This window comes from Oncorhynchus kisutch, linkage group LG10 (genome assembly GCF_002021735.2).
Source record: "Oncorhynchus kisutch isolate 150728-3 linkage group LG10, Okis_V2, whole genome shotgun sequence".
Taxonomy (NCBI): Eukaryota; Metazoa; Chordata; class Actinopteri; order Salmoniformes; family Salmonidae; genus Oncorhynchus; species Oncorhynchus kisutch.
Window position 1 is genome coordinate 22,792,574 of NC_034183.2, and position 16,489 is coordinate 22,809,062.

At 44.7% G+C, this 16,489-nt stretch overlaps 1 long non-coding RNA gene across 1 annotated transcript in view; it reads left to right on the forward strand.

Annotated features, from left to right (window-relative positions):
* Positions 1-3,740: 3,740 nt before the first annotated feature.
* Positions 3,741-16,489, forward strand: part of LOC109897936 (uncharacterized) — an 85,136-nt gene continuing 72,387 nt past the window's right edge. The window contains exon 1 of the long non-coding RNA XR_004211178.1: positions 3,741-3,861. This is a non-coding gene — a long non-coding RNA (uncharacterized LOC109897936). The remainder of the gene's footprint in view (positions 3,862-16,489) is intronic.

Sequence of the window (16,489 nt, forward strand, 5' to 3'; positions counted from 1 at the left end):
TCGATGGAGGAGAGGGTCCTCCATCACACCACCATTCTCCACCGAATAGGATCGCAATGGATCTGATGATGGAGAGGATGGACCGATAGGAGAGGAGTGGCCTTCCCACCTCATCTCCAGCAGCACCACCTACCCCTGCTTCAGCATCCGGCTCCGGGGCCCTGCGTCTGGCGCTCCCCAGGGAGTATGATGGGACGGCGGCTGGGTGTCAGGGGTTCCTCCTCCAACTGGAATTATACCTGGCGACTGTCCGTCCTACTCCCTCAGGGGAGGAGAGTGTGAGCGTCCTCGTCTCCTGTCTGACTTGATGAGCCCTGGAGTGGGCTAACGCAGTGTGGAATGGCCCAGACTCGGCGAGGGATCACTACCCCGAGTTCACCCGCCGATTCCGAGCTGTGTTTTGAATTGCTGTTCCACCTGCGACAGGAGACGAGGAGCGCGCAGGACGTTGCCCTGGAGTTCCGGACCTTGGCCGCAGGAGCGGGGTGGAACGACAGGGCTTTGATGGACCACTACCGATGTAGACTCAGAGAGGACGTCCGCAGGGAGCTAGCGTGTCGGGACACCACCCTCACCTTGGATGAACTCATAGACATGTCCATTCGTCTGGACAATCTGCTGGCTGCCCGCGGGCGTCCAGAACAGGCCCTGTTGTTTCCACCCCCAAGCCCTCCTGCTCCCAACCCCATGGAGTTAGGGGGGGCTGCATTGAGGGGGACCGGAGGAGGAGTTTCCTCCTGCACCAGTTGTGGTCGGCGAGGACACACGGGTGACCGGTGCTGGAGAAGCTCATCTGGGAGTCGGGAGGGCAGGTGGAGCACTACTCGGTCACCCCAGGTGAGTCAGCACCAGACTCACCCAGAGCTTCCTGTCGGTCATATGTTTGTGTTAACCTCTTTTCCTGGGTTTTCTCCCTCTCTACAGCATAAGGCGCTAGTCGATTCAGGCGCAGCTGGAAACTTCATGGATCGTGGGCTCGCGTTAAGGCTAGGGATTCCCCTGGTGTCATTAGACCTACCTTTCCCCCTGCACTCCTTAGATAGCCGACCATTAGGGTCAGGAGTGGTCAGGGGTGCCACTGGACGTGGTTACGCAGGGGGGTCATAAGGAGCGGATTAGTCTGTTCCTTATCGATTCACCTGCGTTTCCAGTGGTGTTGGGAATTCCCTGGCTAGCTCATCACAACCCGGTGATTTAATGGTGACAGGGGGCTCTTAGAGGGTGGTCAGAGGAGTGTTCAGGCAGGTGTATAGGAGTTTCGGTTGGTGCGACTACGGTGGAGAGTCCAGACCAGGTTTCCACCGTGCCCATTCCCTCTGAATATGCCGATCTCCTTCAGTAAGAGGAACGCGACCCAATTACCACCCCATCGTCGAGGGGACTGCGCGTCGAGGGGACTGCGCGATAGACCTCCTGCACTAGAACGCTGCACTTCCTAGGAGTCACGTGTACCCATTGTTCCAGGAGGAGACAGTGGCTATGGAGACATATGTCGCTAAATCGCTGGGACAGGGGTACATTCGGACCTCCACATCACCTGTCTCCTCAAGCTTCTTTTTTGTGAATAAGAAGGAGGGAGGTCTGCGTCCGTGCATTGATTATCGAGGTCTAAATTCTATCACAGTGGGGTTTAGTTACCCACTACCTCTCATCGCTACGGTGGTGGAATCATTTCACGGGGCGTGCTTCTTCACAAAACTGGACCTGAGGAGTGCGTATAATCTGGTGCGTATCCGGGGAGGAGATGAGTGGAAAACCGCATTTAGTACTACATCTGGCCATTATGAGTACCTCGTCATGCCATATGGGTTGAAGAATGCTCCAGCCGTCTTCCAATCCTTCGTAGACGAGATTCTCCAAGACCTGCACGGGCAGGGAGTGGTAGTGTACATCTATGACATCTTGATCTATTCTGCCACACGCGCAGCGCACGTGTCTCTGATACATAAGGTACTTGGGCGACTGCTGGAGCATGATCTGTATGTCAAGGCCGAGAAATGTGTGTCCTTCAAACAGGCCGTTTCCTTCCTGTGTTATCGTATTTACACCTCCGGGGTGGTGATGGAGTGTGACCGCGTTACAGCTGTGCGTATTTGGCTGACTCCGACCACCGTGACAGAGGCGGGCAGATCTTTCAGTCGTCTGAAGGAGCTGTTCACCAATGCGCCCGTGTTGGTGCATCCGGACCCCTCTTTAGCATTCATAGTGGAGGTGGATGCGTCCGAGGCTGGGATAGGGGCCGTACTGTCCCAGCGCTCGGGCGCACCACCAAAGCTTTTTTTGAAGAAGCTCGGTCCGGCGGAGCGTAACTATGACGTGGGGGACTGGGAGTAGTTAGCTGTAGTCAAGGCTCTGAAGGTGTGGAGAGATTGGCTTGAGGGGGCTAAGCACCCTTTTCTCATCTGGACTGACCATCGTAATCTCGAGTACATCCTGGCAGTGAGGAGACTGAATCTGCGTCAGGCTAGATGGGCCATGTTCTTTACCCGGTTTCGCTTCACCATCTCGTACCGGCCAGGCTCCCAAAACACTAAAGCCGACGCGCTGTCCCGCCTCTATGATACCGAGGAGCGGTCCTTCGAGCCGACCCCCATCCTTCCACCTTCATGTCTCGTGGCACCAGTAGTATTGGAGGTGGACGCGGAGATAGAGAGGGCATCACGGTTAGAGCCTGCCCCCCCCTAAGTGTCCAGTAGGGACTCAGTACGTGCCGAGGGGGGTCCGTGATAAATTAATACGTTGGGCTCATACTCTACCCTCCTCGGGCCATCCTAGCATCGAGAGGACAGTGCGGAGTCTTAGGGGGAGATACTGGTGGTCCACGTTGGCTAAGGACGTGAGATTTTATGTCTCCTCCTGCTCAGTGTGCGCTCAGAGCAAGGCTCCTCGACACTTGCCTAAAGGGAAGTTACAGCCCCTCCCCGTTCCACAATGGCCGTGGTTACACTTGTCGGTGGACTTCCTCACCGACCTTCCCACGTCCCAGGGAAGTACGACAATCATGGTCATTGTGGATCGGTTTTCTAAGTCCTGCCATCTCATCCCGTTGCCCGGTCTCCCTATGGCCCTGCAGACTGCGGAGCCCCTGTTTACCCATGTCTTCCGGCAGTACGGGGCGCCTGAGGACATCGTTTCTGATCGGGCCCCCAATTCACGTCCAGAGTTTGAAGGGCATTTATGGAGAGGCTGGGGATATCGGTCAGCTTGATCTTGGGTTTCCACCCCAAGAGTAATGGGCAGGTGGAGTGAGTAAACCAGGATTTGGGCAGGTTTCTGCGATCATATTGCCGGGACCGGCCAGGTGAGTGGGCGAGGTATGTTCCTTGGGCTGAGCTCGCTCAGAACTCCCTCCGCCACTCCTCAACGAACATCTCCCTACCAGTGTGTGTTGGGCTACCAGCCGGTCCTGGCCCCATGGCATCAGAGCCAGACCGAGGCTCCTGCGGTGGAGGAATGGGTACAGCGCTAAAAGGACACCTGGAAAGCGCTGAGACTGGCGGGGGGACGGCAGAAGAAGAGCGCTGACCAGCACCGCAGTGAGGCCCCCGTGTTCGCACCGGGGGACCGGGTCTGGCCCTCGACCCGAAACCTGCCCCTCCGCCTGCCCTGCCGGAAGCTGGGGCCGCAGTGTGTGGGGCCATTTAAAGTCCTGAGGAGGATAAACGAGGTGTGTTACAGGTTACAACTTCCTACTTATTATTGTATTAACCCCTCGTTTCATGTGTCTCTCCTCAGGCCGGTGGTGGCTGGTCCCCTTCAAGAAGGTGAGGTGCCTGAGGTCCCTCCGCCCCCTCTGGACATCGAGTCAATGGACATAGCGAGTCATAATCTCAAGATTTGGCTTTCTTTACTTGGCTACAGGTTAGTATTAAACATAGTTGAGTTCAAAACAATGAAGTGCTAACATGCTCCAAATAACATGCCTAAATCACCTCAAAGTAACTTCCAGGCACAATAACCAAATTAGTTATATTTGATTTACTCTTTGATATGCATCCGTTTAAAAAAAAAAAAATAGCCATTAAATACTGATGTAATACTGTAATACTAAAAAGTAAAGCTATGTTGTAACTGACGGCTATTGCTACTGTAACGCGCCGTTTGGATGGTTCGGAGAGTGGACCCTTGACTATAAGAAAGATACGACTTGGACACGAGACAGCAAAGGGAGCTCATATTCCAAGACATGTAACCACCTTCTCAATTAGTTCACGTGACACAGATTAATTTATAGGCACAGGTCAGGCATTAATAATCAATGATGAACATCCAATTCTCATCCTTACACTACGATTACTTATATAACGGATACAGACAGACACCATCATATACTAAATAGATACAGACTCTACCATGTCATACTGTACATTGTTCATTGTGATAAGGAAGAGTAGTTTTACCTGCAGACTAATTAGCCAGTTATAATGTGTGTGTGTTATTTCAATAGATGACAACCTTTTAGCTTTTCCTGAAAATAGTCAAATATGGTCTCCTCATCGTGGCTTCTTATAAATGCAATTTACTTAACTTACTTCTCAACTTTTAAACATGGTAACACCCTCTTCTCCCTACCAACCTTATCTTTAATTCTTTTGATATGTCGCTTTCTCCTCTTCCCTTCCTGTGGGCTTGCACGGATCCTTGATGTTTGTGACAGGCCACGATAGGAGAAGGCTCTTATCGCAGTGGGGTTCGGAGGCCTTGCTAAATTGAAAATTGCAAATGAAATCCGCTGAGTTTAAATTCATCAGCTATTATGTCAGATGACCTTTGGTAGCTGCTGATAAAAATGAGCGAATGTTAGCTCTGATCCAATTTTCGACACTATCCGTTCTTTTCACTTCATTCACAGTCAGACAGCAGACCCACTGGAAGTGAAAATGATAGGGTTTCAAGAGAGCACCATTGTGTTGCAGATTAAGATTTTTTTCTCCCCATTTTCTGAGGTCGGTCTTGTGGTCCCGTCTGGTATTTTACCATTTGTCCAATCAGTTTCAATATCTGCTTCAGAGGACATGTAAGCCATCCTTACAGATAAACACTTTCAGGGGGAAATGTTGGACTTAATGGTTTTGCTTCAAAGGTACCTAGGGTCAGTATGTACCAATATTGACTGGCACATGTTAGTTTAATCTGACATTCTCCAGGACTCTGACAGACCGCTCTTCCTTCCCAGAGTTCTGGAGCTGCTCTTGCTTCATTACAGGCTTTGGGAGGATGTAATCTCCACACTAGATTGAAAAGTCCATCAATCGTAATTACACTATTTTTGCAGCAATGGGTTGTAGCCAGGGCCTTAGCTTCATATGAGGACACTGAGGTCCGGACGTCAGTAATTCTTTCAAATGCTGAGGGGGGTGGGAGTGGGGGTGGGGTACTCAGTCAGAGTCTCAATTTACTGTTGAGAGTTAGAGTGGTAGAATACACAAGGTGCAATTTCAAAAAGTGGTTGTGCATAAGCAGTTTTCCTCTTGTTATGTCACTCACTGACAGTCACTCAATTAGCCCATGTCAGCTAACATGTTTTAGATTGGTAAATTAGCTGGCTAGACTAACACGATTATCTAAACTTGTAGAAATCATGGCCAAATTACCGCCCGGGCATGCAGGGCACATGTCCCGGGGCCCTGACCTCCAGGGGGCCCCAATTGATTTAGTTAGTCACTTTCACTCAGCTATCAAATTAACATGGCATAAGTCATGACAAAATGTGTAGAATTGCAGGAAATTTGTTGTTAAACTGGAATATGTTCTCTCCGACCCATGGCAAATGAGTAGATGAGTAGATTTGCCTGAAATTTGTTATAAAATGGTAACAATTAGCCTACTCTCCGCTACAGCAACCAAAGTGATAGCAGCTGGGGTCATTTTGGCTTGCTTTTGCTCTTCATCAAATAGCATCTTCAAGTTTTTTAATTGTATAGAAATGCAGTCAGTAAATGAGCTTCAACTTTCTTAAAGAATCTTGGACCCTGGCTAAGGCCCTGTTTGTAACCTCAGGTTAGCTAAGGCTATAAGGTATTGGGAAGGGCTATATATCTTTTTAAGCCCATGTTAACCACAGTCTGTCAGGGAAGAAACATTTTTGTATCTTTGGCCATTAGTTCTGGAATGGATAAAAAATTAAAAAATAAACATGAAACTCTGTACTCTGTTTCACACATGTAAATGCATTTTTTCTGTTACCTCAACAATGGGAATCATCAGAAAAATATTTCTGGGAAGATTGAATTCCTGGAGTCTACCTCAAAAGTATTACATGTAACCCATATGGCAGTACGACTACTGAGTTGTTCTGGATGTCGCCTGGTCTGAGTATAACATGAGCGTTGGCCTGAGATAGACAAGGCTTATTATTAGCACTGTCCCATGCAGCTAAGTGATACAGTGATGGGAGAAGGGGGGGGGGGGGGCAAGAAGGCTCAACCTTATTCAAAGTTATGCAGTCCTCACACATTTACATATGAAGTACTTTTGATCATACATACATGTACAGTCGCGAGTGAAAGTCATCCCACCCCTTGCACAGTCTTCACAATTTTCTGCCTTAATATTAAATCTAAAAAGGATAACATTTGTTATCTTCCCTACCGAGCTACACAACCTACTCCGCATTTTTGTAAGTGAAAGAAAAATCCAAATTAATATATATTTTGGGGGGGGATATATTGATTGTGTATTAATACTTGATAGAAGCACCTTTGGCAGCCATTACAGCTGTGAATAATTTTTATAAGATTCTACCAACCTTGCATAACTCTTCGGGGAACATACAGTGAGGTCCAAAAGTATTAGGACAGTTCATTTCCACTACATGTTGGAACATTGCTGCTGGGACTTGCTTCAATTCAACCACAAGAGACTTGGCGAGATCAGGCACTGATACTGGATGATTAGGCCTGTTTTACAGTCGGCATTCTAATTCATCCCAAAGGTGTTCGATGGGGTTGAGGTCAGGGCTCTGTCCAGGCCAGTCAAGTTTTTCCACACCAAAAAAAGCTAAAGTTGTTAATTATGTGAATCAAACAAGCAACGTTTGGGTTGCTAGACCTTTGTGTTATACACCCACTCATTCTCCCTGACCAACCAATCTCCTATCATTTCTGTTTTAAATATTCAACCACCTTTATGTGATTGAGATGTACTGTATACAAAATTGTGACTTTTTTATGTGTCTGGTGAATTTCATGATAATTTGTGATGGTGGGTTGAACCACAATACTTGAAAATACAGAGAATCTACTACATTGCATTCACTCTACAATACTGGCCTGTATGACAAAGTAAAAAGAAGCAAGCCTGTGTATAACAATCCACTTCAAATCATCAATTCTGTTTGAAACAAGGTCATTAAGTAAAACTGCAAGACACCACAGCAAATTCAAATCTACAGGTTTGGGTCAAATTCAATAAAACACAGCACTGAGTGAAATCCTCTGTATTTTCAAGCATTGTGGTGGCAGCATCATGTTTTACATTGACATTTTATTAATTTAGCAGACACTCTTATCCAAAGCGACTTCCAGGAGCATTTAGGGTTAAGTGCCTTGCTCAAGGGCATAGACAGAGTTTTTTAAACGTTTGGCATGGTTACATAACACAGTTTACTTGAGGCAAAAAAAGGTGGGAGGTTGGTCAGGGTGGGGGCGCATACCTCGAACGTCTAGAAACCCAAAGGTTGCGTGTTCGAATCTCAATACATTTGTCCCTGATCAATTTACACACAATACCACATAATGACAAAGCAAAACCAGGTTTTAAGATTTTTTGCAAATGTATATATAAAAAAAACATTCAAAGTTTATTTACATTAAAGTAAGTATTCAAATCTTTTACTATGAGACTCAAAATGGAGCTCAGATGCATCCTGTTTCCATTGATCATCCTTGAGATGTTTCTACAACTTGATTGGAGTCCACCTGTGGTAAATTCAGTTGAGTGGACATGGAAAGGCACAAAGCTAACAAAGCTAGCAAAAGCCAGGAGGTTGAAGGAATTGTCTGTAGAGTTCCGAGAGGATTGTGTCGAGGCACGATCTGGGGAAGGGTACCAAAAATGTCTGCATCATTGAAGGTCCCCAAGAACACAGTGGCCTCCATCATTCTTAAATGAAAGAAGTTTGGAACCACCAAGACTATTCCTAGAGATGGCCGCGCGGCCAAACTGAGCAATCGGGGAGAAGGAACTTGGTCAGGGAGGTGACCAAGAACCCAATGGTCACTCTGACAGAGCTCCAGTTCCTATGTGGAGATGGGAGAACCTTCCAGAAGGACAACCATCTTAGCAGCACTCCACCAATCAGGCCATTATGGTAGAGTGGCCAGACGGAAGCCACTCCTCAGTAAAAGGCACATGACAGCCTGCTTGGAGTTTGCGAAAAGGCACCTAGAGGACTCACAGTCCATGAGAAACAAGATTCTCTGGTATGATGAAACCAACATTGAACTCATTGGCCTCAATGTCAAGCATCACGTCTGAAGGAAACCTGGCACCATCTCTACGGTGAAACATGGTGGTGGCAGCATCATGCTGTGGGGATGTTTTTCAGGGACTGGGAGAATAGTCAGGATCAAGGGAAAGATGAACGGAGCAAACTACAAATAGATCCATGATGAAAACCTGCTCCAGAGTGCTCAGGACCTCAGACTGGGGTGATGATTCACCTTCCAATAGGACAACGACCCAAAGCACACAGCCAAGAGAATGCAGGAGAGACTTCAGGACAAGTCTCTGAATGTCCTTGAGTGGCCCAGCCAGAGCACGGACTTGATCCCGATCGAACATCTCTGGAGAGACCTGAAATTAGATGTTTAGCGACACTCCTTGAGAGCTTGAGAGGATCTTCAGTGTCAAATAGGAGAAACTCCCCAAATAGGTGTGCCAAGCTTTTAGCGTCATACCCAGGAAGAATTGAGGATGTAATTGGTGCCAAAGGTTCTTCAACAAAGTACAGCGGACACGGTCTGAATAATTATGTAAATGTTATATTTCAGTTTTTTTTATTTTATAAATGTGCAAAAATGTCAAAAAATATGTTTTTGCTTCATCATTACGGTGTATTGTGTGGAGATTGATGAGGGGAAAATTATATTAAGGCTGTAGTGTAACAAAATGTGGAAAGTCAAGGGGTCTGAAAACTTTCTGAATGCAGTGTATGTTTTTTTTCACCTTTATTTAACCAGGAACAATTGTCATTTACAACTGCGACCTGGTCAAGATAATGCAAAGCAGTGCGACGTGAACAACACAGAGTTACACATGGGACAAACAAACGTACAGTCAATAACACAATAGGAAAATATATACACAGTGTGTGCAAATGTCGTAAGATTAGGGAGGTAAGGCAATAAATAGGCCATAGCGGCGAAATAATTACAATTGAACAATTATGGAGTGATAGATGTGCAGAGGATGAATGTGCAAGTAGAGATACTGGGGTGCAAAGGAGCAAAAATAAATAACAATATGAGGGTGAGGTAGTTGGGTGGGCTATTTACAGATGGGCTATGTACAGGTGCTCTGACAGTTGATGCTTAAAGTTAGGGAGAGAGATATAAGACTCCAGATTCAGTGATTTTTGCAATTCGTTCCAGTCATTGGCAGCAGAGAACTGGAAGGAAAGGCGGCCAAAAGGGGAGCTGGCTTTGGGGATGACCAGTGAAATATACCTGCTGGAGCGTGTGCTACTGTGCTGCTATGATGACCAGTGAGCTGAGATAAGGTGGGGCTTTACCTAGCAAAGACTTAAAGATGACCTGGATCCAGTGGGTTTGGCTACAAATATGAAGCGAGGGCTAGCCAACGAGAGCACACAGGTCGCATTGGTGGGTAGTGTATGGGGCTTTGGTGACAAAACGGATGGCATTGTGAGAGACTACATCCAATTTGCTGAGTACAGTGTTGGAGTGTCACGACTTCCGCCGAAGTTGGTGCCTCTCCTTGTTCAGCGGCCGTCGTCACCGGCTTTCTAGCTGCCACCGATCCACATTTATTTTTCCATTTGTTATGTCTTGATTGTACACACCTGGTTCCCATTACATTATTATTATTTCCCTATTTATCCCTCTGATTCTCACTATGTTTTGTGCGTAATTGTTCCTGTTATGTGTTAGTCTTGTGTGTTAGGGTTTGTTATCCCTACGTGGACTTATTGTACTGTTTATTTTTCCTGAGTAAAGTACTTTATTTTTACTCAGTTCTGTTTCCTGCGCTTGACTCCGTCCTCACCTATACACCACTCATGCTGACATGGAGGCTATTTTGTAAATGACATTGCAGAAGTCAAGGATTGGTAGGATAGTCAGTTTTACGAGGGTATGTTTGGCAGCATGAGTGTTGTGAAATAGGAAGCCGATTCTTGATTTAATTTTGGATTGGAGATGCTTAATGTGAGTCTGAAAGGAGAGTTTACAGTCTAACCAGACACCTAGGTATTTGTAGTTGTTCACATATTCTAAGTCAGAACCGTCCAGAGTAGTGATGCTAGACGGGCGGGCGGGTGCGGACAGCGATCGGTTGGAGAGCATGCATTTAGTTTTACTTGCATTTAAGAGCAGTTGGATGCCACGGAAGGAGTGTTGTATGGCATTGAAGCTCATTTGGAGGTTTGTTAATCAGAGAATCACCAGCAACAAGAGCGACATTATTGATGTATACAGAGAAAAGAGTCAGCCCGAGAATTGAACCCTGTGGCACCCACATAGAGACTGCCAGAGGTCCGGACAACAGGCCCTCCGATTTGACACACTGAACTCTATCTGAGAAGTTGTTGGTGAACCAGGCGAGGCAGTCATTTGAGAAACCAAGGCTGTTGAGTCTGCCGATAACAATGAGGTGATTGACAGTGTCTAAAACCTTGGCCGGGTTGATGAAAACATCTGCACAGTATTGTATTTTATCGATGGCGGTTATGATATCGTTTAGGACCTTGAGCGTGGCTGAGGTGCACCAGATTACATAGTGGAGAAGGTACGGTGGGATTCGAAACGTTCGGTGATCTGTTTGTTAACTTGGCTTGCCCTAAGAGTTGTGCAAAGTTGGTAAAATCTTATTCAAAATGAGTCACAGCTGTAATGGCTGCCAAAGGTGCTTCCACCAGGGATTAACTCTGGTGTGTAAAGACATTTTTATTATTATTATTTATATATAATTTATATATATATATATATATTATATATATGTGGAGTAGGTTTTGTAGATCTGTTGGTAAAAAAAGCTAATTGAAACACTTTTAAGATGTAATTTTAACCCCCAAGCTACCATCATTTGGTTCCAGAGGCAATTTCTTTTTATCATAGCCAAAAGGTTGTTTAGTAAATTCTTCAAATTTTTCATGACCTTGTCAATCAACTTTTTCTTAAAAAATCTAAATAATTGTTTAGTATTTCTGTAATAATATGGACTAATTCAAGTAATTTAGGGTAATTCTGTCCCCAGACAAAAGCATATAATTCTGCCTTTGAAAACTAAGGCCTTTATTTAAATCTAGGTTTCTAAGGACACATAATTAGAAGTATCCATACCACTAGAGGGTGGAGGGGGACCTGTATAAGTGATTTTGACCAGATAGATAGACAGATCATCTGCAGAGATATATACTGTAGCTTCCCATGTACTCGCCTAAGATTGTACTTACATCACGTATCGCATGACTGTGTGCAAAACCAAAATGACCTTAGTTTTGTGAATATCCAGTCTGCCAATTGTATAAATATTTGATAGAACTGCAATACAAAGCTCAGATACAATCTGAATCTATATTACAGGTAAAACATTTAGACACACCTACTCATTCCAGGGTTGTTCTTTATTTGTATAATTTTCTAGATTGTAGAATATTAGTGAAGACATCAAAACAATGAAATAACACAAATGGAATCATGTAGTAAGCAAAAAAGTGTTAAACAAATCAAAATATATTTTATATTTGAGATTCTTCAAAGTAACCTTGATGACAGGTTTGCACACTCTTGACATTCTCTTAACCAGCTTCATGAGGTATTCACCTGGAATGCATTTCAATTAACAGGTGTGCCTTGTTAAAAGTTAATTTGTGGAATTTCTTTCTTTCTTAATGCGTTTCAGCCAATCAGTTGTGTTGTGACAAGGTAGGGGTGGTATACAGAAGATAGACCTATTTGGTAAAAGACCAAGTCTATTTTATGGCAAGAACAGCTTAAATAAGCAAAGGGAAATGTCAGTCCATCAATACTTTAAGACATGAAGGTCAGTCAATCTGGAAAATGTCAAGAACTTTGTGCAGTCGCAAAAAACATCAAGCGCTATGATGAAACTCTCAGGAAAGGAAGATCCAGAGTTAACTCGGCTACAGAGGATAAGTTCATGAGAGTTACCAGCCTCAGAAATTGCAGCCCAAATAAATTATTAACAGACACATCTCAACATCAACTGTTCAGAGGAGACTGCGTGGATCAGTTTGGAGTGCTGTATCAGATGACCTGGCTTCCACAATCACCCAACCTCAATCCAATTGAGATGGTTTGGGATGAGTTGGACCGCAGAGTGAAGGAAAAGCAGCCAACAAGTGCTCAGCATATGTGGGAAATCCTTCATAGTACAAATTAAGATAAACCATTGATGAGTAGGTGTGTCCAAACTTTTGACTGTTACTGCACATAGACCGCTGTATTGGTGTATATTCATCTTGAAGTTATTTAATACATCTTTAGACATTTTTATTTTTATCCAGATTTCTCTGGAGAGATTATATTAATTTATCATCAGCGGGGTGAGGGGGACATGCATCAGTGACTTTGACCAGATAGACAGATCACCTGCAGAGATGGAGCACCTTGTGTATATTCCTATGGTTATAACTGGTTATAACTAGGTACGACCATTTACAAAATATAAATGACCTTAGCTATATGCTTAGTTGTAGTCAAAACAGCTCATAAAAGACTGTCAGTGGTATGAAATCTTGGTAAAACTGTAATACAGAAACCAGCTACCCTCTGAATGTACACAAAGTGCTGTAATGGTGTATTATCCAACATTTTTAAATTGTACTGAAAATGTTATATAAATACCAGAATTCCTGTCATACCCTCCAATATAACAACAATAATGACGGCAGTGGGGTGGACAGTGGCACTGTTTTCCTACTGCGGATGCCATCTTTAAATGGAGGTAGAGGTGTGTAGACTTTGACTAGGCACTGTAGATGCAGTGCACATAGAACATTGGGCTTGTTTGACAAGGGTGCTATTTACAGTGGGAAAAAATGGGTTATGTCAAATGGGTCATGTCAACATCATGTCACAGAAATGGTCACACTATGTACATTTTGATTTATTTGTTGTATTTCTACACCTTTTTCTCCCAAATTTCAATCTTGTCTCATTGCTGCATCTCCCCAATGGGCTCCGAGACATGATTTGCCAAACCGCGCTTCTTAACACCTGCCTGCTTAACCCAGAAGCCAGCCACACCAACATGTCGGAGGAAACATTGTTCAACCACCACAAGTGGCTAGAGCGCAATGAGCCAAGTATAGCCCCCCCCCCAGCCAAACCCTCCCCTAACCCAAACGAAGCTGGGCCAATTGTGCGCCGCCCTATCGGATTCCCAATCATGGGATCGATGCAGCCCGGGATCGAACCCGGGTCTGTAGTGATGCCTCAAGCACGGCGATGCAGTGCCTTAGACCACTGCACCAGTCGGGAGGCCCTTATGTTAAGTATTTTTGTCGAAATTCTAACATCTTTCTCACCAGCGTTTTATACTTTCTTATGTGCGGTCTTAAAAATGTAATTTGTTACTGAATTTGTTATGAGCTTTCTCTATTTATGTGAAGCATGTCTCTTGCCTTGCATTGCATCTGTCACAGGTGTTGATCATTAATCAGTTATTACTACAGTTTTTCTGACGGCTGACAAGTTGCAATTTCCCCACTGATTCTGAGTCTTTTGTCAGGTGGGAATTACAGCAAAGCTCATATGACAAAATACGTCACCCCCCTTTTCCCCTCTGGTTCGTGGCTTTGCCTGCTCTTTCCCCTCTCTCCCTCTCTCCCTCTCCAGTTTTTCTACAAACAATATCTGGGACTCTGAAGTAATAAGGCGGAATGTATAATTAATTACCCAGCTTGCTCTAATTAGGGATGAATAAGTTGTGTCCCTCTCATCATCACAAATGTGGTGATGGGTAATACCAGTTTATGCTATATTAACTGCAAATATGCAATCCTTCTGAGAGCACTTTCCTTGATGAATTTGATGAATGTGACAATAATTAGCAGAGACAGATGAGAGCTAAATTACTACTGACAATGTAATGCTATCCTGCTCGAGAGCTTGGGGACATGGCAGGCTAACATGGCAGGGACCAGGCCCCATTTCTAATTAATAGTATTTTTGCCAGTGAAAAAAAGGATGGTAATTGTTTTCGTCAAAGGCTGTGGGGAGCTATCAGGGTAATAAAGTTAATTAGCAGAACAAACAACCTTTCACTGCCTCTACCGAGACTGGGAAAGTGTCATTCAAGCTGTGGAAAGATATGACTAGATTTCACGATAGGAAAGGGCCATTTTACACTGGAGGAAAACAGAAAAAAAATGTATTATTAAATTTTCTTTCTCTCCATGGTATCCTGTATAGGAGGGAAAAAAACATTATATCCAATTGAATGGGAAATGAGGGAGGGGTGGAAACGTCTTTCCACCCCTCCCCTCTGCTATCTTTTCTGCTCATTTCGAAGCTCATTTATTTTGTGTCGTTCCTCAAGAGCAGCACAGCCGTTGTTGCTGATGGTGGTAGCTATCTCTCAGGGTTTTGGTTGGCTTCATCCACAAATTTGTCAAAAGCAATTTGACTTCCATCACTTCTGTAATGATAAAAAAATAGCGATGTTGTAATACAAAGGCAATCACGAAGCCACATTACACAATAATGTGAATTATTTTAGCCTGAAATGCAGAGGGAGATACTGAAACAATCTGACATTTGGCTTTGTGGTGATATGGTGATGCCCTGTAGCAGCTCAGGTAATGAAACTATGTACCGAACAAGCATTGAACAGGGAGCTGTGTCTGAGGGCTATGCACCGCAGGATATCTCAACCTGATATGGTATGTGTTTCTCTCTGGGTGAGTGAAGTAAACACAGCACACCTCCACAGCAGCATGGTTTTAGTGCCATGTTTAATTTCCCAGATACTATAATAATCCAGAGTGTGAAGTGTTTGTACACAAGGTGGTGGTAGCTATGCTATTCTTCTTCTCTGATTGGAAACTATGAATACTAAAGCAAATTAGTTGAGTTGCTTTGCATGATATTTTGTGTTTTATTACTTGCAAAATGTTTGCAATTGTAACTTAGGGTAGTTCCAATTGTATTGGAAATGTGTAAAGAGAACTATGGAATACAATTATATTGACTCTTGGTGTTTCTAATACACCTTTGTGAAAGTTGTGACATTTATGTGGATGAATATATATATTTTGTCACCACAGATTTTGAATAAACTAGATAAACTCAGCAAACGTCCCCTTTTCAGGACCCTGTCTTTCAAAGATAATTCGTAAAAATCCAAATAACTTCACAGATCTTCATTGTAAAGGGTTTAAACACTAATTCCCATGCTTGTTCAATGAACCATAAACAACTAATGAACTTGCACCTGTGGAACGTTCGTTAAGACACTAACAGCTTACAGATGGTAAGCAATTAAGGTCACAGTTATGAAAACTTAGGACACTAAAGAGGCCTTTCTACCGACTCTGAAAAACACCAGATGAAAGATGCCCAGGATCCCTGCTCATCTGCGTGAACGTGCCTTAGGCATGCTGCAAGGAGGCATGCAGATGTGGCCAGGGTAATAAATTGCAAAGTCTGTACAGTGAGACGCCTAAGACAGCGCTACAGGGAGACAGGACAGACAGCTGATCGTCCTCGCAGTGGCAGACCACGTGTAACAACACCTGCACAGGATCGGTACATCCGAACATCACACCTGCGGGACAGGTACAGGATGGCAACAACAACTGCCCGAGTTACACCAGGAACGCAAAATCCCTCCATCAGTGCTCAGACTGTCCATAATAGGCTGAGAGCAGCTGGACTGAGGGCTTGTAGGCCTGTTGTAAGGCAGGTCCTCACTAGACATCACCGGCAACAACGTCGCCTATGGTCGCTGGACCAGACAGGACTGGCAAAAAGTGCTCTTCACTGACGAGTCACGGTTTTGTCTCACCAGGGGTGATGGTCGGATTCGTGTTTATTGTCGAAGGAATGAGCGTTACACTGAGGCCTGTACTCTGGAGCGGGATCGATTTGGAGGTGGAGGGTTCGTCATGGTCTGGGGCAGGGTGTCACAGCATCATCGGACTGAGCTTGTTGTCATTGCAGGCAATCTCAACGCTGTGCGTTACAGGGAAGACATCCTCCTCCCTCTTGTGGTACCCTTCCTGCAGGCTCATCCTGACATGACCCTCCAGCATGACAATAACACCAGCCATACTGTTCATTCT